General features: G+C 45.5%; 2 pseudogenes; one reads left to right on the forward strand and one right to left on the reverse strand.

The window, feature by feature from the left end:
• Window positions 1-5,461: 5,461 nt before the first annotated feature.
• On the forward strand, window positions 5,462-9,286 carry LOC123576399 (annotated as a pseudogene).
• On the reverse strand, window positions 7,220-7,314 carry LOC123582332 (annotated as a pseudogene).
• Window positions 9,287-12,669: the final 3,383 nt, after the last annotated feature.

Here is a 12,669-nt window from a genome sequence, read left to right on the forward strand (position 1 = left end):
TGCCTTTGACATATTCTTCAAAACCTATCCTCACTTTTTATAGTAAAAAAATCTGATGGCATTATCCTGGACTTAAAAACTGAAATGTAATCAAGATAAGTTCCCATGTGAGATCTTGCACATTGTCTGGCCTCTATTTCTTTAAATGCTTATCAGATTGCAATGATCCTGTCTCTTTCCCTCCTACAGTAAATGCTTTTCTTATTGAATCTTGATATGTCCAGTTTCCCTAGTTCCCTTCCATTTTAGTCTCAGACTATCAATGATACAGATTTTTGTCCACTAGTGGATGGACACTTCCCACAAGTGTTCAAAGTTACTTAGACAATAAATTTTACCATCTAACAAAAATACACATACCCCATTAACATCCCACCTTTTCTCACCTCTTCACAAATGCTTTTTTCAGGGTAATTTTGCTTTCATGCACAAATGCTTCTCTTTCTTTATAAAACCATTCCCTCCACCATCATTGTATGGTGTGCACCCTCCTCAGGCCAAAAACCCCACCCTTTCCAGGAAAACACTAACTCTGTGTTGGGAACTTTTACGAAAAATTCTCAGTCCTCACTTTCCATACATAATGCCTCTTCCTTTTGAGACCTCTCTCATCCCTTAGAAGAGTATGCTTAACCACCTTATAAATGTCCTACTTCCGTGACTGTTCTTTCTTATTCCCCCCATCTTTTTTTTGTTCCTCTCCCATAACTTAAAATTCATATTTTGAATTCCCTCTGTGCTTGCTCATTTATTTGTGTTATACTCTTTTGCTGAGAAATTTTCTTTATCCCCATATTTTCAAATACCATCTATATGTTAAAATCTTCCACATTTTTAATTTATTTTGGGGAAGAGAGAGAGAGAAAGAGAGAGGTCATGATTAGTGGAGGGAGGAAGAGAGGGAAAGAGAGAGAGTGAGGGAAGGAGAGAGAGATCGAGAGAGAGAGAGAGAGAGAGAGAGAGAGTCCCAAGCAGGCTCTGCACTGTCAGGGCAAAGCCCAACGTGGGGTTTGATCCCATGAACCACGAGATCATTATCTGAACTGAAATCAAGAGTCAGCCACCCAGACTGAGACACCCAGGCACCCACAATCTTCTAAAAATTTAACTGTAGATCAAGCCACAACTTTAAGCTCCAGATACAAGTATCCAATTGTATTTGATATAATTTTTTGAAGTCTCTCATATGTGTATAAATACTCTTTTTATCTCAATATGCAGAGCCCAGGGCTTTCATTACCATAGATGTGCCCAATAATTAACGCTAAAGGGAGTATTCTAGTTGAAATGAAAAGATGATAGACAGTAACTGTAGGTCATATGAAGCTATAAAGATCTCCAATAACATAGAACATAGAACACAGTATTATAATTTTGGTTTCTAACTCTATTTCTTATTTATTCTGACTTAAAGTTTAAGCACATTAAAACAATGTTAAATCTATTTTAAATGGAAGTCAGCATCATAGTGGCATGAGGTGTCCCTCCTTTGCAACTTCCTCTTTATTTACAATAAATAAGACATTCATACATGATCAAAAGTGACTCTGTGGAAGTGGCTGGACCCAACACCAAACTCCAAGGGAGTCACCCGCATGAACATCTGCTTACAGATGTAGGCAGACAGATGTAAGTATGGGCATTGTAAAGAGCTGGATTCAGCAAACCTGCCCCACACCCTCTCAGGTGAAGTTGGGAAAAAACTAGAGTCTGCTGACTTGTACAGATACCCATGGACAAGGAAGAATTTATAGCCACACATCCTCACCAAGAGGACATGCCAAGAACCAAGAAAACTAAATGGAGAAATGTTGTCTTCAACAAATGCTGTTGGGAAAACTAGATAGCCATATATAAAGAAAAATGAATTTGTATTTCTACCTTATATCACTCACAAAAATTCATGTGACATGGATTAAAGATTAACATAAGACCTGAAACCTTAAAACTTCTAAAAAAAAAAAAAAACAAACTAAAAAAACATGAAAGAAGCTTCTTGACACTGATCTTGACAATGATTTTTTTTTGGATATGACACACAAAAATACAAGCAACAAATGTAAAAATCAACAAGTGAGGCTACAACAAACTAAAAAGCAATTGCACAGCAAAAGAAACAACAAAATAAACACATAACCTATGGAATGGGAGAAAATGTTTGCAATCCATATGTCAGATAAGGCGTTGAGCCATATAAATAATCATCCAACTGGACAACAACAAACAATCTGATCAAAAACTGAACAGGAACTGATACAGGAACTGAACAGAACTTTTTCCAAAGGAGATATCCAGATAGTCAACAGGTACTTGAAAAGATACTCAACATCACTAATTATCAGGGAAATGCAAATCAAAACCACAATGAGACATCACCTCATACCTGTTGGAATGACTACCATGAAGTAGACAAGACGTGGTCAGTGGTGAGGAGAATGTGGAGAAAATGGAACCCTTGTGTGCTATTGGTAAAATGTAAATTGGTTCACTTAGTATGGAAATCAGTTTGGAAGTTCCTAAAACAATTTAAAAAAGAAAAAAGAAAAAGAAAAAGGAAAGGAACTACCATATGATCTAATAATCCTACTTCTGGGAATATAACCAAAGAAGATAGAGTCAGTATCTCAAAGAAAATTCTGCACTCTTACATTCAGTGAAGCATTATTCACAGGAGTTAAGATGTTAATATTTTGTCAATGAATGAATGGATAAAGAATATGTGGTGTTTATGTACAATGGAATATTATTTGGGCATGAAAAGGAAGGCATTTGGGGCATCACTGATGTAACTCTAGGGCATTTTGCTAAGTGAGATAAGTCAGACAGAGTAAGACAAACAATGCATGACATCACTTATATATGAAATCTAAAAAAGCCGCACTTGTAAAAACTGAGAGTGGAATAGTGGTTAACAGGGGCAGGGCAGCAGTAGGGTAGGGACATGCTAAAGGATACAAACTTGTAACCAGTAGTAAGTTTTGGAAAACTAATGTACAAGCAGCAAAAAGGTAAAAATGAAGTATTGAAACCAAGATGAATAAAAAAGAGAATGAAGAATAGAGAAGATCAAGGGAGCCGAAAGTGAAATGGGGACACTGGGGCCCAGATCTTAAGATCTCATCCTGCCCTATCATGCACTTCCGCTAGGTGCGTCTGTGAGGATGATCCAGTGGGGGCTAGGGGACAGCACAGTCGGGACAACTCTCCTCACCAACCCCAAAGAGCCCCAAAGTGTCTGAAGAGTGGTTACGTGGCTTGGGCAGTTTGACAGATGTAGCCAGAGCCTCCGTTAGGTTCCATCTTTATATTTGTCATTGCTGGGTGACAGGGAGAGCCACGCTTCTGGGATTCACTGTGCACATACCGCGGGGAGTCACTACTTTTCTGCATAGAGTGTTTGCAGTAGGGCTCCACCGGGAGGCTGCTGTCCTCTACACCAGACTGTATGCGTGAATAAACAAAGCCGACCTTAAAGCAGGTTAGTAAATTCTGTTTTCCTTGTTTTCCTGAGGACCAGAGCCACAGAGCACACTTACAGAATGCTGGGAAGAACCGCTGAGACTTGCTAGCTACCGGGCATCGCAAATCCCAGATGGGTGCCCTCAAGCAGTTCTCCAAAAAATTGCTCTTCACAAGGAATAATTTGTTTAGCTTGTAAAAACTAAGGTTTCCTTTTTTTTTTTCTTTTTTAATTTTCATATAGACACTAGAAAGACCCTTAGGTCATCGTAACACACTATGTTCCTATCACACCTTATTGTCGGAAAACACTGCTTGCATGCCTTCACCTAACTGGTTTTCTGGTTCTCCCAGGTTTTGGTGTCTCCTTACCTTACCTGAGATGGTCCGAGAAGGCTGACATCAGTCACCTACTGCAGTTTTGGTGCACAATGAGATGAGACAGAAAGTAGCAGGAAACAGAGACAGGAGCACCTTTCAGGCACCGTATTTGTTCCCTCCGTTTTGGTAAAGCCCAGAAGGTCGCTTGCTTGTTTGCGCTCAGTCTCACCCCACAGAACCCACAGCTGTGGGGTCTGTGTGCACATGCGCCCCGACTGTGGCGTCTGTGTGCACATCCGCTCCTGACCATGGCTCTCAGAGGCTCCCAGGCTGTGGGTAGACAGTGACTGCGCTTGCGCACCTGCTGGCCGGACGTCAGAGGAGCAGTGTGGGACGTATTTGAGCATGCGCAGCAGTCTAGTGCCCACAGAAGTAAGCGTGCAGGCCTTGCGTAGGTGGTGTCTGCGCTTGCGTCCTCTCCATCCCCTTCAGCATGGCTCTGTCCTCTCCCTCATGGCTTGGCCGGGTTTACAGCAGATTGATGTCCCTTTCTGAGGAGGTGGCTACTGGGATGAGGACACAGTGTTGCATGATAGCTACAGGTCACAATGGACAGGAAAATTGTAAAGGCAGCCTAGGGGGTGGGGAGGCGGAAGTTCCAGGGGGCATGCAGGTGGGCTTTTGTTCAGGAGGAGGGTGGGGACGCAGAGGACACGGCTCCCAGTGGCCGCTCCACCTCAGCTCTCAGACGTCGGTGTGGTCCTGGACTGGTGGTGCCCACGCGAAGGCCCTGAGGTCAGTCCACATCCCTCTACACGGGGGGTTCCAAGGAAAGGGGCTGTGGGGTCTCTGGAGAGGGGGCACCTTGCGTGGCATAGTGAGATTGGTACAACAGAGTGGGACCATGACCTAGACCAGGGTTAGAGCCCTGAGGAGGAACCTGACCTGGACCTTAGGAAGTGCGGGGACAGCCTCATCATAATTGGATGGAGGAGTCTGCCCTGGATGGGGCGGGAATCCCCGAGGAGGTGAGGGCAGAGGAGTGTGGGGGAGAACCTGACACAGGGGAACCCTGAGCAGGACAGGGGAGGATCCAGACTGTGGTCAGGGTTGGGTTGATCCTGATCCAGAGCAAGGAGGAAGGGGACATAGGTCTACATGGAAAAGCCTTCCGAAGGGTGGAGTAAGTGAAAAACTCAGATAAAGTGGTTTGTCTTTGCTCAGATGGAAGTGATGGACACTTTTCTTGGGCGTAGTGAGTCCACAATGAAAGTAGTGAGCTGTTTTAGGCCTGAGGTCTGTGAGAGAGTCAGGAGCCAGCAGGGACTGTGTGCACAGTTGTGTGTCATTCACTGCACAAGGTCGTGCAAGTCATTCACTGCACAAAGGCAGCTGGCTGAGGGGTGAGGGGAGGGGTCTGCAGTCTGGCCTGTGCTCTGGGCTGTGTGGACGTCCTGGTGCTGGGGATGCCTTCCTCTGGCTCCTACACAGGCACCACATGCTGGCAGACTGTATAGGGCTGGGGGCCGAATCTGCCCAAAGGACTCCTCTGTCTGAATCACAACGTTACAGGATGTGTGTGCTCATGAGCTCCTTGTGTGGGGAGGCTGGCTGCAGGAAACTGTCTAAGTTTAAGGGCAAGAAGTAACCTGCCTCCCCTTTCTTGGTGTGTTAGTGACAGGCAGCCATGGACAGCGACTTGAAGTTGCTGTGTGATGGCTCCCGAAGCTTCCAGATGTTGCACATGTTCAACAAGTCTGTGGGGAAGCTGCAGGGGCTGCTGTGCAAGGGGGAGTATGCCCTGCTGAAGCACATGCTCATATTTGAGAGTGACTTTATGCAGGTGAGGTGCCCCACCCCCTCCTCCTCCCTCCCTTTCATTCTTTTCTGTCCACAGCAATTTATTGAAGACCTGCTACATGCTGAGTGCACAGAGAGTCTTCAGTGACATCTCCAGCAGGTAGAGGAGACATACAGTTGTTCTGTTTTGTTTTTTTCACTTACTTATGTACACACCCAGTTTTAACAGGTGGCTGATCCCTCCCATACTTGCATCAGAGGTATTATTGTTTAGAGGAAAACAAAAACCAAACATGAATATGGTTTACTCTTCTGGACACACTTCCCTTGTTGCATTTCCATTTCTCCCCAGTTACCACTATCTCAAATTTGGTCATTATTCTCATGCAGGTTTTGTCCTTTCCTATATATTTACTTATTTTTTAAAGTTTACTTATTTATTTTGAGAGAGAAAGAGCAGGGGACAGGCAGAGAGAGAGAGAGAGAGAGAGAGAGAGAGAGAGAGAGAATCCAAGCAGGCTCCACGCTGTTAGTGCAGAGCCTGATGTGGGGCTCAAACTCACAACCGCAAGATCATGACCTGAGGTGAAACCAAGAGGTGGAAGCTTAACCGACTGAGCCGCCCAGATGCCTCTGTCCCCTTCTATATGCTTACTAAATGTTTTATGACTCTGGGAGGCACAGTGCAGTCTTCTCATGTCGTACATATGGATGTTCGACATGATTTCACACGGGCTGTGCCATTTGCAGCTTGCTTTTTCTCGTTCAGTGTGTCGTAGGAACTTGAGGCTCCGCAGTCCTTCTTATTTTTCTGATTCTGTCCAATATCCAAAGCAAAAAGCAATTTGGTGTCCATTTCCTGTGAGCCTCACAACAACCTTCCTATGCAGGCACAACAGACATCCCCATTTTGCTCAGGAGCAAACTGAGTTCCAGAGAGTAAAGTGAGTTTCTCACACCATCAGGTGGCTGAGGCCCAGGTTTTCTGGATTTCAGCTCAAGGAATTTCTAGTCTGTACTGGTTTCTGGATGAAGGTGTGGGTCATGGCAGTACAAACCAGATGTTGGGTGTGAGCAACTACACACCTTGTGAGTGTGCGAGAGGAGGGGAAAGGAAACACATGAGGACCAGCCAGGGAGCTGCATGATTTATCATTGATTCTCAACCTCGACAAGTCCTTGGAATTACCCACAAAGTGTAGGAAACACTGTACCCAGGACCCACTCCCAAGATTCCTGTGGAATGACTCAGGCTCACTGGGCAGCAGACACTTCTGAGCTTCCAGTTGATTGAAATGTACAGGCAGGATTAGGGATCAGTAAACACATGCAGACACAAGACACAAATGATTAATCTTGCTCAACTATTTGACAGTTTGGCGTAAGTGGTTGCATTATGCCCCTTTATCCTTAAATTCTTCATGCATCTTCTCAGAACTTGGACTTTTGCTTATGCAACCATGATGCAATTTGTTGAAATTTGATATTGATAGAATGTGTGTTACATTTTCTCATTTGTCTGAATAATAGCTGTATTTCCTAATCCAGAATCATGGATTACACTTGATTGTCACACCTCTTTAATCCTTTAGTCCAGAATGATCCCTTTGGATTTCATTGTTTTTTTACATTAGAATTTTTGAGGTGAAAAAGCTTTTTAAAAATAAAAATTAATAAAACGTTCATTTTGCACAAACTCTATACTTGATCTTAGCCAAAAGGCCGAGAAGCGATATTTTGGGGGGGGGGGGAATTCTAAATTTGTTTACTTAGACGCTTACTGAGAAGTGCTCGAGTTATGTCCAGTGTCTTATTGTTGAAATTATGGTGATGAACAACTTTGTGTGTGTGCAAGTAAATGTAGAATACATTTTCAGAAGTTGAATTGCTGGGTCTTAGGCTGTGCATGTTTTTGTTATTTTAATAGTGATCACATGCACTTCTAGGTAGGAAAATAACACATGCACCTTGAGGAAGGGGGGTTTGGCTCCTATGACAGGTCAGATTGCAGAGGGAGATGTGAATCAGTTCTGTTGATACAGGGCTTGAACTACCTGTGAGGGAATGCTATCATCCCTTTGAGTTCTTGCCACAGGCCAATAACTGCGGTGGCCACTTTATTTAGGAGCAGAGCAGAGGAGTGCAGATGCAAGAGAATGTAAGATAAGGCCCTTTTCCTGTTTCTTCCAACAACAGATCAACAAAAGAGGAGAAGTGATTGATGTGCACAACAGCGTGCAAATGGTGACAGTGGGCATTGCATACACTAGCCAAAACCTAACAATACCTGATATCGTGTTGCTGGCACAGCCAGCTGTGAGTTATGCAGTCAGTGCCAGAAATGACCAAGATACCCAGGGAAAGGGCTTCAAGTCCACAAAGAGCTTGGAGCTGACCAGGTGAGTCCAGGAATTTTAGTGCCTCCCTGTAAGATGTATCCAGGAGGAACATGATCATCAGGCACATGATTCCCCATAACACAGAGCCCTCCGTGGCCAGACCAGTAGCGGTGGGGTGGATTCAGAGGAGGAGAAATCAGACACAGCTATAGGATCCACAAGGCTTTGTTGGGAAAGTGGTTGTTGATTATGTAGGAAGGGTTATGGGAATAAGACTGGAAGAAAAGCTGGGAACAAATAGTAGGAGGCCTTGCATGGCAGAGTCAGTGAGGGGTTAATTCCTACAGTTTTGGGATGTGGTCAGGAGACATCAAGGTTTTTTTTTTTTTTTTTTAAATTTTTTTTAACATTTATATATTTTTGAGAGATAGAGAGTGTGTGTGAGCAAATGGGGGAGGGTCAGAGAGAGAGGGAGACACAGAATCTGAAGCAGGTTCCAGGCTCTGAGCTGTCAGCACAGAGCCCAACATGGGGCTCTAACTCATGAACCATGAGATCATCACCTGAGCCGAAGTCTGATGTTTAACCAACTGAACCACCGTGACGCCCCAGGAGCCATCAAGCTTTAGTCAGGAGTGCGATGAGTTAAATGATGTACCCTGAATTCAGACTGCACCTGTCAGTGCTAAGGAGGTGGATGTGAGGGCTGAGATCAAGTGGACAGGACTCATGGAATGCTTCAAGAGAGGATTAAATTCTGACTAGCCCTAGAGATCCCCTTACTCCTCCTTCCCATCTACCCCAACCTAATCCCCCACTTTGCTCCCCAACAGGTTGCTTCCTTTGAAGTTTGTGAAAATATCCATCTACAATTAAAAAAAAAGTTCCACTTGAAGCTTGTCACTGGACGCTCTTTTTACCTACAATTGTGCATCCCCCAGATGCAAAGGAAGATCTGTTTGCATGCTGGGAAGACTTGGTGTACCTGTGGAGACCACCAGTAGAGGCTTACAGTGGGACCCTGGCCCAGCCGGCGGGTGACATCATCTCCATTCCTGTGCTGGAGGGGGAGAACAAGAAGAAATCAGCAGTAAGTCTCTGCAGAGACTCTTGGAGAAGGGCCAGGGTGATTTGGAAGAGCTGCTAAGTCTCCTCCAGGCTTCTCTCTGAGGCTTAGCGGGAGAAGGCATTTCATTTGGAAGGATCAGGCCAAATAAGGCACCGTGTATAGACCTTCCTACCTTGGAAAGGTTCCAAGTACTTCTGAATATCTGTGGTCCCTTAGATGTCACCTCCTCTAATCTCATACCCAGTGTTGTAATGCCCTCAACAGCATCCCCGCTGTCCAGTGCATTCTGGAACGATGACCACGACAGCCCAGGCAATCTGATCTGCTGTGGGATACTTTCAAATAGTAGAAAGTCTTTCCTTGATTTCTGTATACATCTGTGGCCTGGCAGCATGCCCTGTGTATATGTGCACATTTTGTTCTTAAGCATAAGACTGTAAAATGGCATAGCTCTTGACCAGCAGCCTCACTTTTAGGAATCTGTTTTGCAGAAATGCTAAGACGTGTATGAGATAAAAGTGTGAGGATGGTCGCTGGTGAATGGTAGTGGTTCTTTTCTGGCAGTGGAACTATGCGCAAAAAGTGGGGTGAGTGCTGTGGGGGTGCAAGAGCAGGGATTACTGCATCTGCTGGACTTGATGACCTCAAAGTCTCTCCTAATTATAAACTCTTGAGTGGTTTGCTTCAGGAAGGCAAGTGACAGTCCCTTCCAGTCTCACTTATGCTCTTCTCTGCTTCCCTGTTTTCTCCACTCGGCACGGGCCATGGAGCTCCTCAGAGAAGGGGACCAAGATCGGCTCAGCATCCAGAGCCTTCCCATGGTTGCTGATGTGTCTGCAGCCACGTCTGTTGCTTACACTGGTGGGGAAGGAGTCCAGCAGCATGGTTCCCACACATGCTGTGTGCTAAGGAATACACGGTCTTTTCTGATCCCAGTACCCACAGGGCCTGACTGCTTGGCAGCTCCAGGGGCACCAGTAACTCTCAGGGGCAGCAGTGTGGTTTCAGGAGGGCAGACCATCAGCAGACCTGTTACAGAGACCACTGAAGGCCCGAAAGTGGAAGCCTTCATGTCAGCCCTTCAGAGGGAAGGCGATGTGAGCAGAGTCTCCCAGCTCCAGGTGGAAGCCTCAGGGCAGAGAAAGGAAAAGGAACAAGCTCCCACCCAAAGGGCTGACCATCTCGGTAGCGTTGGGGAGAACAGTTCTTCCCTTTCGTCACATAGAACTACTTGGGGAGAGAAAACAGGAGCAGAGCAGCCTGTGGGGCCAAGGACAGGGCTCCCCCTTCCCTGAATATTCCAGGCTCAGCTCCATCCTGAATGGGTCCTGGTGGGTGCCCATATATCCCTCCCTTCTTGCTTTCTGTTGGCTTTACCTCATTCACTCATTTTCAGATGCCTAGGACTCAGGTGTGCAAGGTGAATCAGGGTGAGGGAAAGGATAGCCTAAGTAGCTCATGGTACAGGAGAAGGAACTGGACCCTCCTTTTCTCACTGCAGAGAATCCCAAATGCTAAAATCACGGATAGCACAGGAAATGAGCACCACAATCAGAAAACATATTGTGAGTTTGGTGTGGACTGGCTCTGCCCCTCTCTGAACTGTGAGCTCTGAGACTGAGGGGACATGCATGGAGGTCATCTCCACTGTGCAGTGAGTAGATAGCTCCTAAGGAAGAAAACTAAAATTCCCCTCCTCCTCCTCCTCCTCCTCCTCCTCCTCCTCCTCCTCCTCCTCCTCCTCCTTCTTCTTCTTCTTCTTCTTCTTCTTCTTCTTCTTCTCCCTTTCCCTCTCCGTCTCCCTCTCCCTCTCCTCCTTCCCTCGTCTTCTTCCTTCTCCTTCCTCCTCCTGCTTCCTCCTCCTCTGCTTCTTTTCTTCTTCTTCTTCTTCTTTTTCTTCATCTTCTTCTCCTCCTCCTCCTTCTTCTCCTTCTTTGTCTTCTTTCATCTTCTTCCATCTTCTTTCTTCTCCTCCTCCTCCTCCTTCTTCTCCTTCTTCTCCTTCTTTGTCTTCTTTCATCTTTGTGGGGGGCCGGGCCCCGGTGCCAGGCTGAGACCGGGTTGAGCAATGTTCCCTGTTGACTCAGACAACCCGGTGGTTCCCCCTCCCATTCATGTGGGAGGCCGGGCCCCGGCGCAAGGCTGAGACCGGGTGGAGCAACATTCCCTGTTGACTTAGCCAACCCAGTGGTTCCCCCTCCCATTCCCCCACTTTCAAGGGCATACAAAAGCCTTGTCAAGGCTGAGAAAGTTAATTCCTGAAGCCTGTGGTCTGCAGGTGTTGGCAGTAATGCTACCTCCCTTTTTCTACCCCGAGTCAGATAGAAACAAACATGGGAATTGTGTTTTGCTAGCAATCTTATCAACAAGGTCTTGTTGTGACCCGTTTAGAAAATTCACCAGGAACACAGAACTAAATGTTTTGGTTGGCAGCGATTATGTGAAACCTGTTTATTCTTAGAATGGCCTGACCCATAAGAGTCTGGATATAAAAGATTGTGTACAGCAACAATAAAGCTGTCACTTGGGCCATCAGCCCAGGGGACCCTCCTGTTCCCAAACTTTCTTCTCTCTCTTTTTTCTTGCATTCCCCTACCCTCAGGACCCTGACCTCGGTGTTTGTCGCGCCGGTCGTGACATATCTTCTTCCATCTTTCTTCTTCTTCTTCTTCTTCTTCTTCTTCTTCTTCCTTCTTTCTTCTTTCTTCTGTGTTTGTTTATTTTTCAGAGAGAGCAAATGGGTGCAAGTGGGGCAGGGACAGAGAGAGAGAGAGAATCCCAAGCAGGCTCTGCACCATCAGTGCAGAACTCAACACGAGGCTCAAACTCATGAACCATGAGATCATGACCTGAACCAAAACCAAGAGTCGGGCGCTTAACTGACTGAGCCACCCAGGTGCCCCATTTTCTGCATGCATTAATTGGGATCCACTGTTAGGATCCCTTTTTTGTTTCTATTCAACTGTTTATTTATGATGTGTCTGTATATTCTATGGGTTATAATTATTTTATTTTTTTACTACTCTAAGACCAATAAAAATTCCTTCACGTTGTATCCTGTTTCTTCAACAAGCCCCACCTTTTCTTGTTAGAACTTTCTGGCACTTCCAGATATCCCAGCTCATACTTTCCTACAGCATCGTTGCAATCAACTGCTTCTCCAAGGAGTCTCACCCCTTTTTCTTTTTTTAATGTGTATTCATTTTTGAGAGAGACAGAGTACGAGCAGGGGAGGGGCAGAGAGAGAGAGGGAGACACAGAATCCGAAGCAGGCTCCAGGCTCCAAGCTGTCAGCACAGAGCCTGACGTGGGGCTCAAACTCACTGAACTGCGAGATCACAACCTGAGCTGAAGTCAGATGCTTAGCTGACTGAGTTACATAGGTGCCTCTTGCTCTGGCTCTTTTCTATTGAAAAATGGTGTTTATGTATCAAGATCTTGTCACTACGTTGTACTTGTTTTGACTAGGTTTGTTCTGTTTTGTCTTTCAGGTTATCTCAGAAACTGAGGAGTAGCTGGTCTAAAACCATGTCAGGTAGGGGACCATCATCAGAGGTTGGGTCTTTATCCCTGCAACTCTTGTGCATCTCTTCCTGGTCTCAAGGGAACACACGTTAGCCATTCATGAAAGTCAGAGATATCAACTAGCATGGATATCACTTGCCATCACAAGTCACCCAC

Source organism: Leopardus geoffroyi, chromosome A1 (assembly GCF_018350155.1).
Source record: "Leopardus geoffroyi isolate Oge1 chromosome A1, O.geoffroyi_Oge1_pat1.0, whole genome shotgun sequence".
NCBI lineage: Eukaryota > Metazoa > Chordata > Mammalia > Carnivora > Felidae > Leopardus > Leopardus geoffroyi.